This window comes from Lactuca sativa, chromosome 4, assembly GCF_002870075.4.
Source record: "Lactuca sativa cultivar Salinas chromosome 4, Lsat_Salinas_v11, whole genome shotgun sequence".
Taxonomy (NCBI): domain Eukaryota; kingdom Viridiplantae; phylum Streptophyta; class Magnoliopsida; order Asterales; family Asteraceae; genus Lactuca; species Lactuca sativa.
The window spans coordinates 30,897,239-30,919,775 of record NC_056626.2 but is presented as its reverse complement, the minus strand read 5'-3'; positions in this window follow the sequence as shown (position 1 = coordinate 30,919,775).

Below are 22,537 nucleotides of genomic sequence, written 5' to 3'. Positions count from 1 at the left end.
ACCATGTGGGGGTTCCCATGGCACCCGGAGTAAGACCCTGGAGGGTTTCTAGGGCTTCCCTATGTGTTGGCTTTCATGGTTTATATGTTTGTATAGCTGATTTAGCACGTATGATATACTTTTTGCTTATGTGTGGGTGTGTTATGGGGAACTCACTAAGCTTTCAAGCTTACCATTTGTGGATTTTTTTTCAGGTACGTCTGAGCCCAAAGGCAAAGGCAATGCGTGATGGTGCGGCGTGCACTCTATCTCTCTTTTATTACTACCTTTTGGGACACTTTCATGTTTTAAAGAAATTGTAATTAATGTGGATTTGAAAACAATTGTGATGAAATATATGGTTAATGCAAGTATGTTTATTAATTAAAAATGAAAAAAAAAATTATTGAAAAGTTGGGTTGTTACAAGTTGGTATCAGAGCCTTGGTTTGAGGGATTCGGGCACACTCGCGGGTGTGTCGGGACTCAAACTAAGGAAATGGTAAAATTGTTTTCAAAAGATAAAACAGAAATTTATTTTAAGAAAATAAAAGATGAGAGTGCAAAGCGCGTGATCAGTCGAGCCAAGTAAGTGATTCCTTAGTATGTTAGCCATGTTATGTTATTTTTAGAGCTATGTGAATATGTGGAACTTGTTATGTGTATGCTTTTAAATTTGTATACCACTATAAGCTTATAGCCTCAGAATGATTGATTTGGCCTTAATTTCTTTTCCTTGTTTGGATGTAGTCTTAGGGTAGAATCTTTATTCGGAAGTCTTTTTGATCCTTTTTGTGTACAATTTGCATGCATAAAGGCAACCTGTTATGATTGATTGGTATGAGTAGAGCAACTGCTAGGGCAGTCTAGGGCTTGATTTTTTTTTTTTTGCATAATTTGTGAGGGACAGGGTTGAGTTGGAGTTAGCAGGTGGAACATCAGGGGAAAGGTATGGGTAGGTGTGGAAGGTAGTATTGGGCCCGTACTACTGGAAGCACAGGACATGTACCCAAACTCATGTTGTACCTGAGGACTCGAAGGGGGAGAACCGGTTTGGAGGGTTCTTGTTATAGGCATCCTGATCATTATGTTTTATGGATTTTCAGTTCAGCATGGTGGTGACTCGATTTGGAGCAGGGGGGTCAGGATCAGGATCTAGATTTAGGGCGGGGCCAGGAGACACTACTGATGCTATTGATCAGAGGCTGCGAGAGCTTATTGCAGCCGAGGTTAGCAAGGGCATACTTGACACGACCCCATTCATCTTCGGGACGATCAAGGTGGGTATCATGGATCTTATGGAGGAGAGACTCAGATCATTCAGGGATGAGGTTGCAGTGGGCCAGGTTGGGGCCCGAACTCCCTTATTTCGAGAGTTCAAGGCGTGTGGAGCGTCGGAGTTTATTGGGGCCAGGGACCCCATTGTCAGTCGGCGCTGGATAGCGGATATTGAGAATGCCCAGCGTACGAGTTCTTGCCCGAATGCAGTAAAGGTGGGGTTTGCTTCATGTATGCTGAGGGATAAGGCCCGGGATTGGTGGGGCGAGGTTACTAGCCATTTGGGGCTGGCCGGAGTGGCCGAGATGTAATGGGCCGAGTTCGTGCGACATTTTAATCAAGAGTTTGCACCACCCATTGAGGTGCAGAGGCTGGTACGGGAGTTCCACGATTTGTAGCAGACCACCGAGATGGTGGCGAAGATCACTGCCAAATTTTGGGAGCGAGCTCTACTAATACCACAGTATGCTACTGATGAGGATATGAGGCGAAGCCGGTATCATTCCATGCTGAGGGATGACATTCGGGAGTTTGTGAGTTTCACGGGGCGCAAGACCCTAAATGAGATGGTGGATAAGGCCCGCAAAAGATAGATGGATTTGGACTTTTGCACGAAGCGGAAGCCGAAGCAGACCCAGGCAGCACTAGGACAGACTAAAAAGCCTAAGACCTAGGATTCATCTAGTCGGGGCCAGTAGGGCCAGGGACGGTGTGCCAAATGTGGGAGGTCACATGGAGGAACATGTAGGGGACAAGGCACAACATGTTATACCTATGGTCAGTCGGGCCACGTGAGCAAGGATTGTCCCTGGAACGGCCTGATATGTTTCCACTGCAACTAGACCGGCCACAAGCGGGCCGATTGTCCTAGGTTTCGAGGAGGATTAGCGGTAGATGTGCCCATGCTCGCTACTTTGAGAATCACCGATGGCCAATCTGCCAAGGCGGACGCCCCAGCGGCTAAGAGTCGTGCATTTCAGCTGACTAACGAGGAGGCTCGGGCAGCACCGGATGTTGTGACTGGTACGTGTTTATTCATCTCTCTCCATGTTCATTTTGTTATGATTATTTTTTTGTATTATGGTGATGTAGGGACCTTTTTGGTCAATGGTATGTCGGTCCATGTTCTGTTCGACTCGGGAGCTACCCGATCATTTGGGTCTCTTGCGCTTAGCAAGAAATTCTGGGATATATCGGGGACTCTGGATTCCCCGCTTGAGGTGGAAATTGCAGACGACCACACCGTGAGTGTTGCGAGGGTGTACCCGGACTGTGTTCTGAATATGCATATTGAGAGGTTCCGCGTCGATTTAGTCGCTATACCGTTGCGATGATCGAAGGTGATTATTGGCATGGACTGGGTGGGAGCTCACGGGGCCATGATAGATTGCGAGTGTCATTCAATCAGTGTTCGAACCCCAAGTAGGGGAGAACTAGTTATACATGGGGAAAGGGCCTCACAGGGACCGATCCTCTGTTCGGCGGCATAGGATAGGAGGTTTTTGCAGCAGGGCTGCACGGGATTTTAGGCTTATGTCTCAGATACGATGGTGGATGATGTGGCAGATATGGGCAGTATGCCGGTGGTACAGGAGTATCGGGATCTTTTTTCGCGAAAAGTTACCAGGAGTACCTCCGGAGAGGCAAGTAGAGTTCCGTATCGATTTGGTGCTGGGTGCCGCCCTGATAGCGAAGGAACCATATCGATTAGTGCCTCTGGAGATGCTGGAGTTATCTGGACAACTCCAGGAGTTTCTAGACCAAGGGTTCATCCGTCTGAGCAGCTCTCCTCGGGGAGCACCAATTCTGTTTGTGAAAAAGAAGGACGAATCACACAAAATGTGCATCGATTATAGAGAGTTGAACAAGCTAACGGTGAAGAACTGTTACCCTTTACCTAAGATTGATGATTTGTTTGACCAACTTCAAGGTGCATCTTGGTTCTCCAAGATAGATCTTCAGTCGGGATATCATCAGATGAGGATTCGGGATGAGCATATACCAAAGACAGCGTTTAGGACCTGATATGGGAAGTATGAGTTTGTGGTGATGTCGTTTGGGCTCACCAATGCCCCCGCAGCGTTCATGGATCTCATGAACCGGGTATGTAGGCCAATGTTGGATTAGTTAGTGATCGTGTTTATTGATGACATTCTGGTCTATTCCAAGACTAAGGAGCAGCTTGAGCGGCATCTGAGGGAGGTATTAGAGAATATGAGGGTGGAGAAACTTTATGCAAAGTTCTCCAACTGTGAGTTTTGGCTGTGGGAAGTTCAGTTTTTGGGGCATGTCATTAATGAAGAGTGTATTTCGGTTGACCCAGCCAAGGTAGAGGCGGTGATGCGGTGGGAAGTAACAAGGAATGCATTAGAAATCCGTAGTTTCTTGGGCCTAGCGGGTTATTATCGGAGATTTATCTAGGACTTTTCCAAGATTGCAATGCCATTGACCCACTTAACCAAGAAAAATGTTACTTTTCAGTTGGGTAAGTATCAACAGATAGCCTTTGAGACCCTGAGGCGGAGGTTATGTGAGGCTCCGGTCTTAGTTCTACCGGAGGGATTGGGTGATTTAGTGGTATATTATGACACATCAATCTCGGGTTTGGGGGCGGTGCTGATGTAGAGGGGGCATGTGATTGCCTACGCCTCGAGACAGTTGAAGCCTCACGAGGCAAATTATACTACGCATGACCTGGAATTGGGAGCAGTGGTTTTTGCTCTCAAGATATGGAGGCATTATTTGTATGGAGTGTGGTTCTCTATCTATACCGATCACAAGAGTCTGAAGTATTTGATGGACCAGCAGAACCTCAACATTCGTCAGCGGAGGTGGCTATATGTACTAAAGGATTATGATTGCGAGATTTTATACCATCCAAGAAAGGATAATGTGGTGGCAGACGCCTTGAGCCGCAAGGCAATGGGATCCCCGATTAGGGACATTTGTTTGAGGATGACTGTGACTTCGCCATTGTTGGATATGATCAGGGAGGCTCAGGTCGATGGGGTAAAGAAGGAAAATTGGAAAATAGAGAGAATTCGGGGGAAATATCCTTTGTTTGTGAAGGACAGCCGTGGCCTTTCGACGCAGTGTGGTCGGGTGTGGGTACTCGTGTCAGGGGGAGTGAGGCAGAGATTCTTAGAGGAGGCGCACAAGTCTAAGTTCTCTATACACCCAAGGACTACAAAAATGTATAGAGACTTGAGACTGAGTTATAGGTGGCCCTACATGAAGCGGGAGATCGTCGGGTTTGTGGAGCGGTGCTTGACCTACAGGAAGGTTAAGGCCGAGCATCAGTGGCCTCATGGGAAGGTCAAACCACTGCTCGTCCCTATGCGGAAATGGGAGGAGATTACCATGGATTTCATTACAAAGCTTCCAAAGACAGTGAGAGGCGTGGATGCCATTTGGGTTATCGTGGACAGAATGACGAAGAGTGCACATTTCTTTCAGATTTCTGAGGGCATATCCGCAGAGAAGTTGGCAGATATTTATGTTCGGGAGGTGGTGGCAAGGCACGGGGTGCCCGTATCGGTGGTTTCGGATAGGGATGTCCGGTTTACATCTAGATTTTGAAAGAGGTTTCACAAGGAACTAGGCACTTGACTACATTTCAGCACGACATACCATCCTCAGAACAATGGCCAGAGTGAGAGGACAATCCAGATACTGGAGGATATGCTTTGTGCCTGCGTGCTGGACTTTGGAGGAAGCTAGGATTCGTATCTCCCACTGGCAGAGTTTTTGTACAATAATAGTTATCATGCCAGTATTGACTGTGCCCCTTTCGATATGTTGTATGGTCAGAGGTGTAGGACTCCGGTGTGTTGGGATGAGTTTGGACACCGGGTCACGGGGAGCACGGAAGTAGTGCTCAAGACGACTGGATTGATTCAGCAGGTGCGGGAGCGATTGCGAGTCGCTCAGAGTCGTCAGAAGAGTTATGCTGATCATCGTCGATCAGACCTGGAATTTCAAGTGGGGGACTTCTTATTGCTGAAGGTGTCGCCCTGGAAAGGGGTCATCAGATTTCGGAAGCGGGGCAAGTTGGGTCCTCGGTTTATAGGCCCATTCAGGATCACGGCCCGAGTTGGCAAGGTGGCTTACCATCTAGAGCTGCCGGAGGAGCTTTGGCAGATTCACAACACCTTCCATGTGTCTCAGCTTCGGAAGTGTGTTGCTGATGAGTCTGCGGTTATATACATGGAGAGACCAGTCGCCGTCATAGACCGGAAGATGAAGGGTCTACGGAACAAGGAGGTGAAGTTGGTAAAAGTGAAATGGCAGTATTGAAGGGGCTCCGAATGGACTTGGGACCTAGAGGAGGAGATGCAGGAGAACTACCCGGAGTTATTCGCAGCTGCAGACTTTGAGGGCGAAGTCCAGTTCAAGTGGGGGAGAGTTGTTACATCCGAAATAAAAAGGTATGTCTTGAAACCTTTGAATAAGAATTTTTCGCATAAATGGTCCCTTAGTACGTTGGGCGTACTTAAGTGTACGCTTAGCGTACTAAGTCCCTTTCTGGTCACGGGTGTTTAGAGGTACGTTGGGCGTACCATGAGCTACGCGGGGCATACGCGCCAGAGAGCAAAACCCTAATTCTCGGACTTGATGCCTATATAAACGACTTTAAGCTCCTTGGAGTGAACCCTAGAGAGCCTCCACTGCCCTTAAACGTTATTACAACTCTGGAAACCTTGACAGAGTAACTTTGAGCCTTATAAGTGTGTATTTGTGGCCTTTTAGTGTCCATTTCAAGAGGAGGAGTTGGTGAAGCAAGCTTAGATCAAGTGGGTGCTTCAGGATCTTGCATCATAATCATCTTTCAGAGCTTTTGGAGGTAAAAATCTTGCATCTTTCCTCTTATTTCTTTAGATCTTGCTAGGGTTTTTGTAGTTTGTCCCTTTGATGAGATTTGGACCTCATTTGTTGACTTGGTCATCCCCATTTGATTAGAAAGTAATATCTAGGGTCCTTAAGCCATTTAGAAGCATAAAAATAGGATCTTGGTGGTAGTCTTGACCTTGAGCATGAGTTAAAGACCTTGGGAAGGTCTTATTGATGGTTTTGGAGGTATAAGGAACATTCAATGACATAAAGTTAGCAACTTTATTCCTTAGGACGTGTGAAAGAACTCAGATCTAGCTTTTGGATGTAAAAGAATGGGATATTAAGCACTTAATGGGGAAAGTGCTTAACTCGGGCGAACGCTGGGTGTACTCAGTGTACGCTGCACGTAGCCTTTGAGAGCCCAGTACGCGACGCGTGCCAAAGTGGTACGCTGAGCGTACACAAGGTAGATTGGGCCGTTTCTATTTTGAGCTGGCAAACTTTTGGGCCTCATCTTGGTTACTGGGCCAACTGCATTTTGTGAAATATGGGCTATATCTTTGGATTTGGGCCATGGTCTTTTGGGTGGGCCTTATTGGGCCAAGAGGCCCATTAGTCATTTTGGACTTGAACCTTGGGCCCATTATCAAAGGAATATTAATTGGGCCACATGAATAGGGTTGGGGCTTGGGTTTTTCCCTCCTGATTAATTTAGGGATCTAATATTATTTAATACTATCATCCAGCCCGCGAGATTTCCAGATTATTAAGAGAGCAGCTTTGGCTTTCGGAAGACAGAGGTGAGTCTCGTCACCATAGTAATGGGTCTAAGGCACCAAGGCCGACCCATTATGTAATATGTGATACATGTTAGACATTCTGTGAAACTACATGCTTTATGATTATGTTTGTATGGAAGACCTCGGGGGGTTCCCGGGGCACTTAGGTGTAAGACCAGGAGGGTTTCCTTGGTATCCTAGGTCAAAGACCTCGGGGGGTTCCCGAGGCACTTAGGTATAAGACATGGAAGGGTTTCCTTGGCATCCTAGGTCGAAGACCTCGGGGGGTTCCCGAGGCATTAGGCTAAGACCATGTGGGGGTTTCCATGGCACCCGGAGTAAGACCCTGGAGGGTTTCCAGGGCTTCCCTATGTGTTTGTTGTATTGCATGGTTTATATGTTTGTATAGCTGATTTAGCACATATGATATACTTTGTGCTTATGTATGGGTGTGCTCTAGGGAACTCACTAAGATTTCAAGCTTATCGTTTGTGGATTTGTTTCAGGTACATCCGAGCCCAAGGGCAAGGGCAAGGCATGATGGCACGACGTGCACTCTATCTCTTTTTTATTACTACCTTTTGGGACACTCTGATGTTTTAAACAAATTGTAATAAATGTGGATTTGAAAACAATTATGATGAAATTTATGGTTAATGCAAGTGTGTTTATTAATTAAAAATGAAAAAAAAATTGTTGAAAATTTGGGTTGTTCCAAGGGGTCATCAAGGTCTGACAAGAGCAACATGTTCTCGAAGTCTAGCAAAAAAGGAGGTAAAGAAAAATGGTGCGGGAAATGCAAAAAGAAAAAACCATGGAAAATGTAGCGAGGAGGTGACATGTTTTAAGTGTGGAAAGCATGGACATTACGCCAATGAATGTACATTGAAGGAAAGGGTATGTTACGAATGTAATGAGGAAGGGCACTTCAAGCAGGACTGCCCAAAGAGGGAAGAAGCTCCAAAGCCAAAGGTACCAATGAAGCATTATGAGAGATGCGACAGAGAGATGACTTGATACAAATGTGGAAAGAAAGGCCATTATGCCAACAAGTGCACATCCAACAAGAAGGTGTGCTATGAATGTAACAAAGAAGGGCATCTTTCTAGAGATTACCCAAAGAAGAATGAACCAGCATAGCCAAAGGCATTCCATATGATCCTCGATGAAGAAGAAAACAACGCGAGGATTCAAGGGTGAAGACTTCATATCAATATATAAAGTCTGTATCAAGAGGTATAGCCTATTAGAGGCGTAGTATAGGGTGAACTTGAACATTTGTGTAATCGTTTCAAGAAATAATATAAACCCTAGTTTTGCTATCTGATGTGTTGAATGATTGTGTGATTTTCTTGTATGGTGACTTGGTCGATTTCGGGATAATACTTGGGACGAGTATGAGTAGGTGTGAAACGTAGTAGATGCATATACTACCGGAAGCACAGGACTCGCACTTGGATCGGGGAAAGTCACAAGATTACCAAGAAGCTAGTAATTGATTCTGTTTTGTTCAAGTGTGTCATTACCCTTGTTTCGGTAATGACTAGTAAGATGGTTGTTATTCAACCCTAGAGATCATATCAAATTAAGTCTGACTACAATAGGTATGTTACATGGTTTAGAGAACCAAGTTCGAGGTAGCATCTGACTTATGTCAGAAGATTGAAATTAATGCGATCATTGGTATCACGCTCGTTGTTAAAGAAGTTAGTAGCTAGAAAGGCTACATGCTAAAATGTGATTATATCACAATAGAATATGAAGGAAGGTATATTCCATTCTGGAATTTAACTCTAAGAGACCTGAGTCTTAGCTTTGCATAATGCGATGAGAGGTCATTAAAGCACGACCCATCGGTCTGTTACAATAGATAAAGGAATGTATTTATCCTATGAAGAAGAAGGAGTCCACATTAAGGACTTATTTTGTAACTTGAGGGTTATGATTGAAATTCCAACATAGTACGAAAAGCAGATGCAAGATTGAGCATCGACTGTAGTCAAGAAGCCCTAGAGTTAAATACTCTTTCGAGGAAACATAGAAGTTACGATTAGTACTTAGGATGAAGAGATAACGTAAGGAATCATTATCCAATCTCTATTTTGTTAATGATTCTGGGACGTAATCATCCTAAGGGGGAGATAATTGTAATGCTCATAGATCAAGGCTAGTCAATTTAGAGAAAAGGAACATCAAAAATGGCTTTTGATAGAAGATTATTAATGAGGATTAGTATTAACTAAATTGTAGTATATGTTACAAGGATTCCGTACATATAAAGAACGTTGAAATCCGAGTTATAACGAAGAAGTTATGACTTGTCGAAGTTTCGCGACAAAACCGACACGGCACAACGCAACGTCAAAAGTGAATTTACCTTAGAGTGACATTTAGCCTTAGCGATCTAAACGAAAGTTATAGAGCATAGTCGCACCAACGCGTGGATATAAAGAACGTCATAAACGGAGCTCGTATGAGGAAGATATGAATTTCTGAAGTTTTTAAACAAATAAAATAAATTTATAAAATTATAAATTCGGATAATATCCGAAGCCACGATACATCCGATCCTATCCACCCGGTACGCCCAGCGTACTCCGGTCTTGTGTGGTCTGAGAGACGGCCATGTACCGCCACCGAGACTTCACCACCTGGCAGCCCCATTCGAACTACGCCCCGCGTAGATCTTCGTACGCCCAGCGTATGCATGAAAGAGGCGTTACGCCCCGCGTACATGGAAGTTACGCCCAATGTAACCCGATGAGTAGCACCCAATAAATAGAAGATGAGGGCTGCCGATCTTTTTTGCTAATTTTCACTTCTCTCCCCTTTTTCTTTCTTCTTCTTGGTAATTTATACCCCCAAAGTCCCGGTATCAATCCCGACACCCAAAGCAAGTCCCGAAGCCCCGAAGATCCCGAGAGATATAGTTTTCGAGTCGAAACTCTACCCGCGTGAAACCTGGTTTTGGAGAAAGCATCCCAGTTTCATCGAAGACTATTATTGTAATAGACGAGGTGATGTCCGATCATCGTCTTATCAAGTGAGTGTATAGTCACTTTCATAAACACAATTTTAATACAAGTATTGTTTGAATCTATTAAGTATATGTTTTGTGTAAGTGTGTAGTCACTTTTTCTAACATATAAATATGAAATATTTGCTATGAAATATGTGCTATGTGTTTATATATTGTTTTTTATTTGAGATAAGTGTGGACTGGATGTTTTATATAGTTTTTAAATGAGTTAAATTGTATATGTATTTTATATCTACAAATATGTTGGGTAGAACATGGCTAGATGAGATAGTTGGTGTGCGATAAAAGATGAGTTGGATTATGAGATAAAAGGTGATATAGATCTTGAGATGAGGGTGCCAGGTGAAAAATGAGTGAAACCTTTACCCAAACGATGGCCCCGTCATTTAGCAGAGTAGGGATGACAACCACAGAATATTCTAGACAGTCCATTGGAACACTAGCAGACACGCAACTTGTAGGTGTTGCGAACTTGATAAACTTATTATTAATCCGGGAGTATAGATTAAGACATAGTTAGATGTCCCTAGTCCGGGAGTATGGATTGGGCACAATTTTTAGTTCCGGGAGTAAGGATAAGGTGAAGAGGTTAGTTTTAGATCTGTGAGTAGGGATCAGATAAAGAGGAAGATTTTAGATACAAGAGTTTAGATAGTGTCGTTGTGAGGATCGACGGGGTGGGATAAGAGTTGTTTTTACATGGTGAAATTTTATAAGTTTGTGAGTTCTAATATATATACATATATAATATAACATTGTGGGTTGAAAACCCTATATGCTCACCAGGCTCCCTAGCCTGACCCACTAAGTTTTCTTTGTAATACATGTTGTGCAGTAAGAGCATAAGTTGGTTGACATGACGAGAGATTTTGGATTATAGGCCAGTAGTTATGAATAACTGTTGTAAGGTCTATTTTGTTCTGTTTATGCTTTTGGTCTGTATTGAACATGACACCCCGAGATTTTGTTATATATTAAAAATACATTTCTTTAAAGAAATGATTTGATAAATTCTTATCATATTTTGTTTTGGGAAAAAATTCCGTAACTGTTTTCTGTAAAAGATTACTCTGATTTTAAAAAAACGAAGCATAAACGAATCAGTCTTTTCTGGCCGTGAAATTAGGGATGTCACACATGAGCATTGTTAACTATAGGTTGATATATGGAGACGTGTGGACCTTTGTCATGTTTTGAAGAACAATCATAGCCTTTGATTTCCACATTATAAAGTTGTGTTCATCGAACGAGGGATCTTGTTGACAACAAACGACTTTCGATTATAGCAGGAAGACATGATAACTTGAATGTATTGTTAACTCGATATGATACCAATTGAAGGTTTGTATCGATCGGATAAACTCAAGTATGAATCATAAAGAGAAAACAAAGAACACATAACAAGATGATCACAAAGATACTTTCACTAAGAAAGAGGGTCTTCACAAAGAGAAGAGATCAGAAAGATGACACCAAGCTCTGTTAGGGTTTAACCCTAATCGATCGGATACACTCAAGTATGGAGATCCTATCGGGGATATATTCTAATCTATGTAAAGTTCTAATCGTAATCACTAAGACTACGGATCAGATATCTATTGTATAAATACAACATATAACTACCTAATATACATATGAGCACTAAAATCATTGGGTTCAAACTGACGTTGATCAAACTGATACTGGAACTGGTGTTGAGGATGGCATTGGTGGTCAACGTGTAATGTGTTTGACTCATCAGATCATAATGTGTGACCTTACATGGATCACATGAAACTAATTTGTATATTCATGATCACAACAGTCCTAATAGCGGACCACAGTAGTCAAGTCATTCTGGTCATAGTTGCGGCGATCTTGCTAGTATCCATTAGGAACATAGATGTATACATACGACATTTTTTAGTCGGAATAATATCAAGCATTAGGGAGTGGTTATGTTGGCAGTAACTACGTTGTTGGTTTTTCAGGTCGCTTAGGTAATTTGGCAGGTCAATTTTGACGTGTTAATGTATAAGGGGTAGCATACCCCAGGACCATGATGAACCGTTCATTGTTGATGAGTGTTAATGAGTTATATACCTAATTAGGAAATCCTTCAGATTAACCTGCAAAGGGAGTTTAGGTCGATCCAAAACTCGGAGATATCGAACTTAACCCTAAGAAGAAACGTACCCCTGTTACGAACCTATTTAAAGAGGGAGTCGAGCCTAATATTGTTGGATTACTGATACAGCTCCAACATTACAAAATTAAGAGAAGTACACCTCAATCACACCCACAAACAACTGAATTCATGGTTTAGGATGGACATAGAGCTTAGGATGTATTTGGAATGACTAGTGACTCAATGTAAGTACACACTTTGGTACCTTTGGTAGTTAGAGCATTAATGGCGATTAGACCAAAGCTAGCTTGGTCCAACAAGACAAAAATTCCCGACAATATATATATATATATATATATATATATATATATATATATATATATATGTATATATATATATATATATGAATGCCTCAAAACAATCATAACAGATACACTAAACTCGTATATCTTGATTCAATAATTAGATTAGTAATTTGATCATAGACTTACTTAACCATCAAATCGTTCTTGCAGGCCTAACCGTGGTGAGCTACTGATTGGTTATGTTGTTTTTTCGGTTTGTCTCTCCTGATTCTTCATTATTAGAGAGGCCCAATACTCTCAAGGAAGTCGAAAAAAACTAAAATTCATCAGGTTGCTCCATCCATGGGACTACACAACAAATAGTCACCAAAACAACCTAATTGACGATTTTAGTCCAATTCAAAAGATATAGACACTAGAACCTCCTACAGTGATGTCACAAATAACACCGGTTGCAAGGAATAGAGGTGGGGGAACCATATGAGGAACTTCTAATAGAAATGAAGGATATGGATCAGTATGAAACTTTCAGAGAATATAAACTTATGAAAAGCGACAGGAAGAAATGGCAAAGCAAAAGAATCACATTGAGAGTGATCAAGAATATGTATCGATTAGAACAATAGCTCTAGCGATTCAAAAAGAAAGACGATGAAAGGAGTGCATGATTATAAGAAGGAAAAACAAGATGAGTAAACGAAGGGCCAAAGTTGAGAATAGTACCGAGAGTTGAAGAAGTCAAGGAATATAACAAAGCTTTCGAAAGCATAAATTTTAGAAGTTCTTTCACTAAAGCTAGCTTGACCCAGCAAGACAGAAATTCCCGACTAAAGATATATATGAACCCCTCAAAACAATAAGAATATGTACACTAAACTCGTATATCTTGATTCAATAATTAGATTAGTAATTTGATCATAGACTTACTTAACCATCGAATCGTTTTCACACGCCCAACCGTGGTGAACTACTGATTTGTTGTGTTGTTCTAATAGAAATGAAGGAGATGGATGAGTACGATCCATATAGAAAATATAAACTTATGAAACGCGATAGGAAGAAGTGGCAAATCAAAAGAAGCACATTGAGAAGGATCAATAATATGTATCGATTAGAACAATTGCTCTAGCGATTCAAATAGAAAGACGATGAAAGGATTTCATGTTTATAAGAGAGAAAAACAAGATGAGTAATAGCAGGGCCGGTCCAAATGTATATGGGGCCTGGGGCGAAAAGAAAAAAAGGCCCCCCCTAAAGATAAATATAATAAAGATTCAAAAAAAATATCATTTATTATTGACTATAAACACATTCAATTAACAATAAGAAGCAAGCCAAATTGTTTATCTTTTGAGCTAGTTTAAGTTTGAACCAACTTTAGGCCCTAAAAATCATTTTGGTAATAATTTTATATATATATACACTATATAGCCCATAAATTTTGGGCCTCCAGGAGTCGTGGGCCCTAGGCAGTTGCCCGGGTTGCCTACCGTCTAGACCGGCCCTGAGTAATAGAAAGGCCGAGGTTGAGAATAGTACCGAGAGTTGAAGAAGTCAGAGAATATAACAAATCTTTCGAAAGATTAAATTTTAGAAATCCTTTCACCGATAAAGTCAATGAAATGACAATTCCAGTGGGACTTAAGGGCCTAATAGATAAGCCATATGATAGTACCGGAGATCCTGATGATCAAGTCTCAAACTTTTAATGGGCTATAAAGATAATACATATGGATCCCAAACTATGGAGCCTTTAATTTGTAGGGATGTTAGATGAGTTACCATGGTATTGGTTGGTCAGCTTACCAGCTAAGAGTATTAGTAGCTTTGAATAGTTATGCAAAAAGTTTAGCAACAATTTTATACAAAAGAGAAGGTTCCAACAACAAGCACACACTATATTTTATTGCAAATAGTGAGAGAGAGAATCAAATAAGGCATACTTTAGGTAGTTTAATGAAATCAATATAAATATGCCTACTAGGGATGACTCCATGATCATAGCAGCCGTCATATATGGGTTGGTAGATGGGGAATGGTTTAAAAAGTTTGTAGGAAAGGATTAGAAGAATACAGAAGAAATGATAAGGAAAGTAAATCGAATTCTTAGGCAAGAAGACAAGAGTAATGAAAAGGTTTGGATGGAAAGAAAAGGTACGTCTCAGAAGGAGAAACATGTTCATCGGCGCCATAATAATAACTCTGGGGTATTCTGCCGAATGGGAAGATTAGGACGGTTCAACCAAAAAAGAAGAAGAGGAGGGGAAATGGCAATGGCAGCCAAAGGTGGTATCTTAGAGATCCTAACCAATATTGTGACTTTCATAAAAAGAAGGACAAAGTTGTTTATGACATGGAAGTAATGATCATTGGAAGTGAATGTAGTAAAATGTAGATAAAAAAGATGGACTAACCTTGAGTTCACAAACAGCGACCTAATATCGCCAAATCACCAAGACACTAAACTTATCATCATCACAGCTTCAATTAGAAGAAAGTTGATTCACAGAATTTACGTAGATAATGGAAGGTCTGTCAAAATTCTATATCAGCATTTCATGGACTGTCTACGTAAAAACGTAAAGGCATTCGTCAAGCCAGCAACGTCAAGCGTGATAGGCTTCGCATGACAATCAATATGGCCAGAGGGAAATACCCCACTTCCCTTCACATTAGAAGAATGTAAGAATGGTTTGAAGAAAAAATCCTAGCAGAGTTCCTCATAAAACAAAGCTCCATCACCATACAACATACTTTTAGGAAGGACCGGTCTATGGCAGTTACAAGTGGTTCCCTTCAAGGTGCATGGCATGCTGAAATTTCCTGTGGAGAGAGGCACAATTACGGTAAGAAGCGTACCATTGATACCACAATAAAGAATCCATACTATGTGGAAAGACGAATAATGAAAAGAATTACATTCGATAATAGAAGACGAAAGAATCATAAGACAACCTTCCATACCAAAAGAAGTACTTTTTGTTATCGAAAGATGCAATTTGGGCTGAGAAACATAGGGGCTACCTATCAAAGGTTAGTTGATTGAGTCCTCGAAAAGAAAATTAGAAGAAACATAAAGGTATATGTGGATGAAATGGTCATCGGAAGTAAGGACAATCGAGATTTCTAAGAAGACATAGAAGAAATGTTGGTTTGGCTATGAGAGACAAACATGAAATTAAACCCCCAAAAATGCATATTAGAGGCTCAAAAAGAAAAATTCTTTGGAAACATAGTAACTGTGTCCAAAATAGAAGCCAACCGTAATAAAATTCAAGTTGTAAAAAGTATGAAAACCCTTATATTTAAAAGACATACAAAGCCTAAATGCCCAATTGGCTACCTCAAAATGGTTCCTAGAGAATTCGGCAAAATAATCACTACTCTTCTTTCGGACAATGAAGAATCATATCGGGAAGAATGACATTACGTGGAAGGAAGAATCCGACAGAGAGTTTGTTAAGTTAAAGGAACAGTTACAAACCTTGTCAACATTGGCCAGTCTGAGAATGGGAGTGTTGGAATAGTGTCTAAGGCTGCAACTATATTTGGCAAGTATTTGACCCTGTTGTGCATGGTCCTTTTGGGTTGCCTTCACCATAGCAACTTGACAGGATGATTTATAATGAGAGAAGAAATATTATTAATATATTATGAGAATAATATAAGAATAATAATATTGTTATTTGATTAATAAAAGTCATAAATTAATTAGGAATTAATTTGGTGACTTAAAGAGATTAATTGAATAAAGGGGCATAAACTGTCAATTGTATGATAGTTGTATTTTGAGCAGTGATCCTTAATGGATAAGGGGTGGACGGTTTTAGGGTTTGGAAGGACCTAGAAATCGTCCAAGGCTTATCAATAGGGATATTGGATTGCTTAGGGCCTAAGTTATCCAATTAGAGTTTAAGGGTGAAACCCTAGAAGGCTCACTAGTATAAATAGATCCATGGGGTCAAGGAAATCGGCACTCTTGCTTTTGAAGAAACCTTGGCCGATTACTTACCCTCCTCTCTCTCTCTCTCTCTAATCATCCTCTTGCTAAGTTGGTGTTTGTAAGCCATTGGAGGAGTAAAATTTGTGACTCTAAGCTCCAAGGACAAGAAGATTCAAGCAAGCAATTCAAGGTAATCTTTCAGATCTGATTTCATGTATAATGATATGAATATTATCAATAGATCTATCAATCAAAGTCTTGGATACATTGCATGTTCGATTAGAGAAACCTAGATCCAAGCATTAGGGTTTGTATGTGCACATAGGAATGTTCGTATGGCTCAAACCCATCAGTGGTATCAGAGACTTGATTGCTTTCTATTGAATTGATGCATTGGTTGCTTGATTGTTGATTGCAAAATCGTTTTTTGTCCTTCTGCCTGATGAACTGAGCGAGTACCATAGTGTACTCGGCGAGTAGGCCTCAACTCGGCGAGTACATTGTGGTACTCGGCGAGTTCGAGCGTCAGAAGGAGCTAGTTTTGGGATTTCTTGCTGTTTATCTTATGGAAACTTGCCTTTATCTTAATGGGTCAATATAAATCCGATTTAACATATATTTGAGTATATTCTTGACCTAATTAAAGATATTTACCAATTAATTGAATAATAATTTCCTTATGTGATAATTGATTGATTATTTTAATTAAATTGGTGAATTGTTTTGCAAGAAACAATTATATAAATCAAATATGGATAATTATGTGATTAAATGGTTAATTTAAATTATTTGTTATTTGATCCCTCATGTTTTGAAAAGTTTAAAACTTGTCCTCAAGTTTTGAAATTTATGTTTTGTGATTAAAAGTTTAATTTAGACAATTTAAATTTCAAACCCTAGAATTTTACAAGTTTAAAATTCAACCCTATACTCTATATGATTACAAGCTTAATATATATATGTATAATTAATATGCTATTCTTACCGTTAGTAGGCCTCATTCATGAATCCGGTCTATTAGGTGGGTATAAGGTTGTTGCCTATAAAATGACGCTTAATGGGTGTACACTCACACCCACCGCTTGCTTGATCGGTGGAGGGTCGTTAGCCGAACGGGTAGGATAGGGCAACTCTATCTCCTCATTAAAAGTATAATATGAAATACAAAGTAACTACATGTTTTTCAAATTCCTAATCCTAGTTACTTTAGGAAAGGTGAATTGATGTAATCCCATGAATTTACACTTTGCACCCTTGCTAAGAAGTTAGTGGAGCGTGTGTGGTTTACCGGCACACTAATTGGTTCAAAGAAAAGGTGGCAAAGGGTGATTCATTGTTTATCATAGTTCGATGGAGCGTGTGTGGTTTACCAGCACATCGAATAGTTGATTGTTACAATGAAGGCACCGTGTAGATTTGCATGGTTATTCACGCCCACTTTGTGATCCTCGGCATCCCAGTCACAAATGAGAGGGGCATATTGAGATTTAAACATGCCATTGAAAAGTTCAATGAATCTCATCGAAAACTAGGAATTCTCAATACATTTAGAGCTTTAGCTTATGTTTTCATGGTGGAGAATTAGTGAATCATCATTCACTTACCTTCAAATTGTTTGCATGTTGGATTACGGCATCCCTTTTCTAATATGTAAATAATGTTGTTGGATCCTAGCCCTAATTTTTCTTATTGGGTGATAATTAGGGATTTTAAATTCTAATCAATCTTTGTCCTTTCTATTTGTAGATGTCGAACGCGAACAACGCTGCTGCTAGTTCATTCACATTAATGAGCCTTTGCCAAAAGGTGACTTTCGATGGAACGAACTTTAGCAAATGGATAAGATACATGTGCACGATTGCTCGCTACGAGGACAAGGAGTATGTCCTTGATGAGAAGCTCGAGAAGATCAATCCAGAAATCGCTACTCCGGCTGAAATGACTGCTTTTGAGACTCATGAACATGATGCGACGAAGGTTCATTGCATCATGATAGCCACAATGAACGCTGAATTCCAAAAGTCCTATGAGGACATGTATCCGTACGAAATGCATCAAGACTTATTGGAGAGATACCATAAAAACGCAAGGCAGGAACGTTACGAGATCTTCAATAACATGATCTTTTCTAAGATGGGACATGGAGAATCTCTAACCATACACTTGCAAAAGATGCAAAGGTATGTCGATCGTCTTCTCAAGTTGAATGTCGACTTTGGGGAAGATTTAGCTATCGACATGGTGCTTCATTCCTTGCCTCCGTGTTACAACCAATTTAGGATGATCTACCACATGAACAAGGAGGAGGTCACCCTAAGTAAGCTCCAAGGTCTCCTAAGGGTTGCTGAGAGCAACCTCAAGGACAAGTCTGTTGCACCAACTCTCAATCCACCCGCTGCTCTTGTTTTAGCAATTGGGCAAGGAAGGGGTAAGAAGAGGAAGGCTCCGTCTAAGAGCCACCGCAAGGAAAGTCCTGAGATGGTTCCTCTTCTAGTGGGACCAAAGTTGATCCTGCTAAGCCCAACCCTAACCCAAAGGAGGCAGAGTGCCACCATTGCCACAAAATAGGGCATTGGAAGAGAAGCTGCCCAGAATACCTGCAAGCTATCAGGGAAGGAAATATCAAGCCGTCTTTCGCAGGTATTTACACAATTAAATCTAATGATTCATCTCATGCTATTTCTTGGGTCCTCGATACCGGGTGGGGTTACCACATTTGTTCTGAATTGCAGGGACTAAGAAGAAATAGGGATGTGGAGCGTGGAAGAATAAATCTAATCATGGGGAACATAAGATCGTCGCATGTGACCAAGATTGGAGTGTATTCTCTAGTGCTTAGTAATGGATTATGTTTAGATTTGAATAATTGTTGCTACTCGCCAGAAATGGCAAGAAACATCATTTCGTTTCATGGTTTGTTTAGACAAGGATTTAGATTTTCTTTTAATAATGAGAATGGTTCAATTTATGCTTATCTAAATGGTGTCTTATATTTTAAAGCAATGCCATGTAATGGAATTTATGAAACTGTTATGATTGTAGATAACCAAGGAAATGATGTTTTATGCATGGATTCTTCCAATAGTATGGATAGGGCATCCTTATGGCATTGTCGTCTTGGACATGTCAACAAGAAGCACATAGCCCAAATCCAAAAGAATGGAGTGTTGGAGTCATTCGACCTTAGGGAAGATGACACATGCGAATCTTGTTTACATGGAATGATGACCAAGTCACCCTTCACTAGCACATGGGAAAGGGGTGAGGGTTTATTGGACCTCATACATACCGATGTATGTGGACCCTTTAGATCAACCACAAAGGATGGGAACCGCTTCTACGTGACTTTTACCGATGACTATAGTAGATATGGGTATATTTACTTAATCAAGCAAAAGTCAGAAACGTTTGAAAAGTTCAAAGAATTCAAAAATGAAGTGGAGAATCAGTTGGGCAGGAAAATCAAGATGCTTCGATCCGATCAAGGAGGAGAGTACCTAAGTCTTGAATTCCACGACTATCTCAAAGAATGTGGAATAGTTTCGCAATTGACGCCACCTAGGACACCGCAGTTCAATGGTGTGGCAGAAAGGCGTAATCGAACCTTGTTAGACATGGTTCGTTCTATGATGAGTCATGCTTCACTGCCTATCTCATTCTGGGGGTATGCCTTAGAGACTACCGCCCATATCCTTAACCGAGTCCCTACTAAGAAGGTTGCCAAAACACCTCACGAGATGTGGACAGGGAAAGCTCCCTCGTTAGCACATATCAAGGTTTGGGGTTGCGAGGCTTTCATAAGACGAGATACTCACGACAAGCTCGAACCTCGTAGTGAGCGATGTATTTTCATCGGCTACCCGCAGAAATCCTTTGGATATCTCTTCTATAGACCGAATGACAATGTTGTTTTCGTTGCAAGGAGAGGGATTTTCCGAGAGCAAGAACTCATAAGCCAAGGAGACAGTGGGAGGCAAATCGATTGATGAAGGAACCTATACCGTTGGTGCTCAACCCGAGGAGGAAACTCCGGTTGAACCAATTGACGAGTCCTTACCTCTTAGACGTTCCGAAAGAGTTAGAGTTCAACCCCAGTTTTATGGTTTTCATATTACTACCGAAGGGGACACATATATTAGTGATGGTACACTAATAAATCTAGACGAACCTAATAGCTATAAGGAAGCCATGGCAGGCCCGGAGTCTGCAAAATGGAAAGAGGTAATGGACAGCGAGATCCAATCCATGTATGACAACCAAGTTTGGAATTTGGTTGATAATGTGCCCGTACGTAAGACCGTTGGGTGTAAATGGATCTTCAAGAAGAAGACCGACGTGGACGGGAACGCACACACATATAAGGCGCGATTGGTTGCGAAGGGCTTTACTTAAACTCCCGGAGTTGACTATGATGAGACCTTCTCACCAGTTGTGAAAATAAAGTCTATTAGAGTGATGCTAGCTATTGCTGCATTTCATGATTATGAGATTTGGCAAATGGATGTCAAGACTGCTTTCCTTAATGGGAAGTTGGCTGAGGATGTTTACATGGCTCAGCCAGAGGGTTTTGTTGATCCGAAGCATCCAAATAGAGTGTGTAAGCTTGAGAAGTCCATTTATGGACTTAAGCAAGCGTCTCTTAGATGGAATCTTTGCTTCGATGAGAAAGTCAAAGAGTTTGGATTTGTACAAAGCGAAGATTAATCATGTGTATATGTCAAAGCCAGTGGGAGTATAGTCAGCTTCCTCGTTCTGTATGTCGATGACATACTACTCATAGGAAACGATGTCCCGACACTGCAGGAGGTTAAGTCTTTGCTCGGGAAGTGCTTCGCTATGAAGGACCTCGGAGAGGCTTCCTATATTTTGGGAATAAGGATAGTGATAGAACGAAGTAAGAGACTAATAGGACTTAGTCAGAACACTTACTTAGATAAAGTACTAAAACATTTTAGCATGGAAAATTCAAAGAAGGGAGAATTACCGATACAAAGTAACGCCAAGTTGAGTAAGACTCAAAGTCCGAGTACCGAAGCCGAAATAGCAAGAATGAGCCGAGTACCATACGCTTCCGCAGTTGGCTCAATCATGTATGCTATGACTAGTACTCGCCCTGATGTAGCCTTTGCTTTGAGCATGGTTAGTAGATATCAAGGGAACCCTGGGAGAGCCCATTGGATTACGGTAAAGAATATCCTTAAGTACCTTCGGAGGACCAAGGAATGGTTTTTAGTCCTCGGGGGGAGTGATGACTTGAAGGTGCGAGGGTATAGTGACGCCAACTTTCAGACCGACAGGGACAACTACCGTTCGCAGTCGGGCTGGGTCTTTACCCTTAATGAAGGAGCAGTAACTTGGAAGAGTTCCAAGCAGGAAACCGTAGCTGATTCAACGTGCGAATCAGAGTACATTGTAGCGAGCGAAGCATCGAAGGAGGCAATATGGTTGAAGAACTTCATTGGTGATCTTGGAGTTGTGCCTGCCATAAAGGAGCCTATGGAAATTTTCTGTGATAATGAAGGAGCGGTTGCCTTGACCAAGGAACCAAGGGATCATGGTAGATCTCGTCATATCGACAGAAAATATCACTTTATTAGACATCGTGTAGAAGAAGGACAACTCGTGGTTAAGAGAATATCATCAGAAGATAACCCAGCAGATCCGCTTACGAAGGGACTGAGTAGGGTTAAGCATTTGCAGCACGCTAGGAGTATTGGAGTGAAGGATGATATTAGTTTAGATTAGATAGTTTTAGAAACTTGTAATAGATAAATGTGATTAACATTTGATGATTAAATAAAGGAGTATTATTTATAAGTAACGCTACTGTCTTATGTTAATTGTTTAACTATTGTTTCACTTTGCATGTTTTGACTTCCTGAATTATTCAAACAATCCACAATCGTTCATTTGTTGGAAGTAGGTATGAATGAAGATTTTCATGAATTGGTGTGTAGATTCTCTAAATGGTATTAGACATAGCAAAAGTTTGCTGCAACGTTCATGAGTGCTTATGAACTAGTTTTGAGCATTGGAACAAACCCGCGCTTGCTGGAATCACCTTATGGAATGTGATGAAAAGGTTGATCGCAAGACGATAATATCATATGGTCTTAAACCCTAGATATATGGTTTGTTATTTGTTGATTGGTTGTACATTGATAATGTGAAACCGCATCAGTAAATTGATGTTATAAAGTGAATTGTTGTGTATAATTGGTTAATGAATAAGTAAATGCATATAAGTCAAAGTTTTTCTGTTACTTTTATCCTA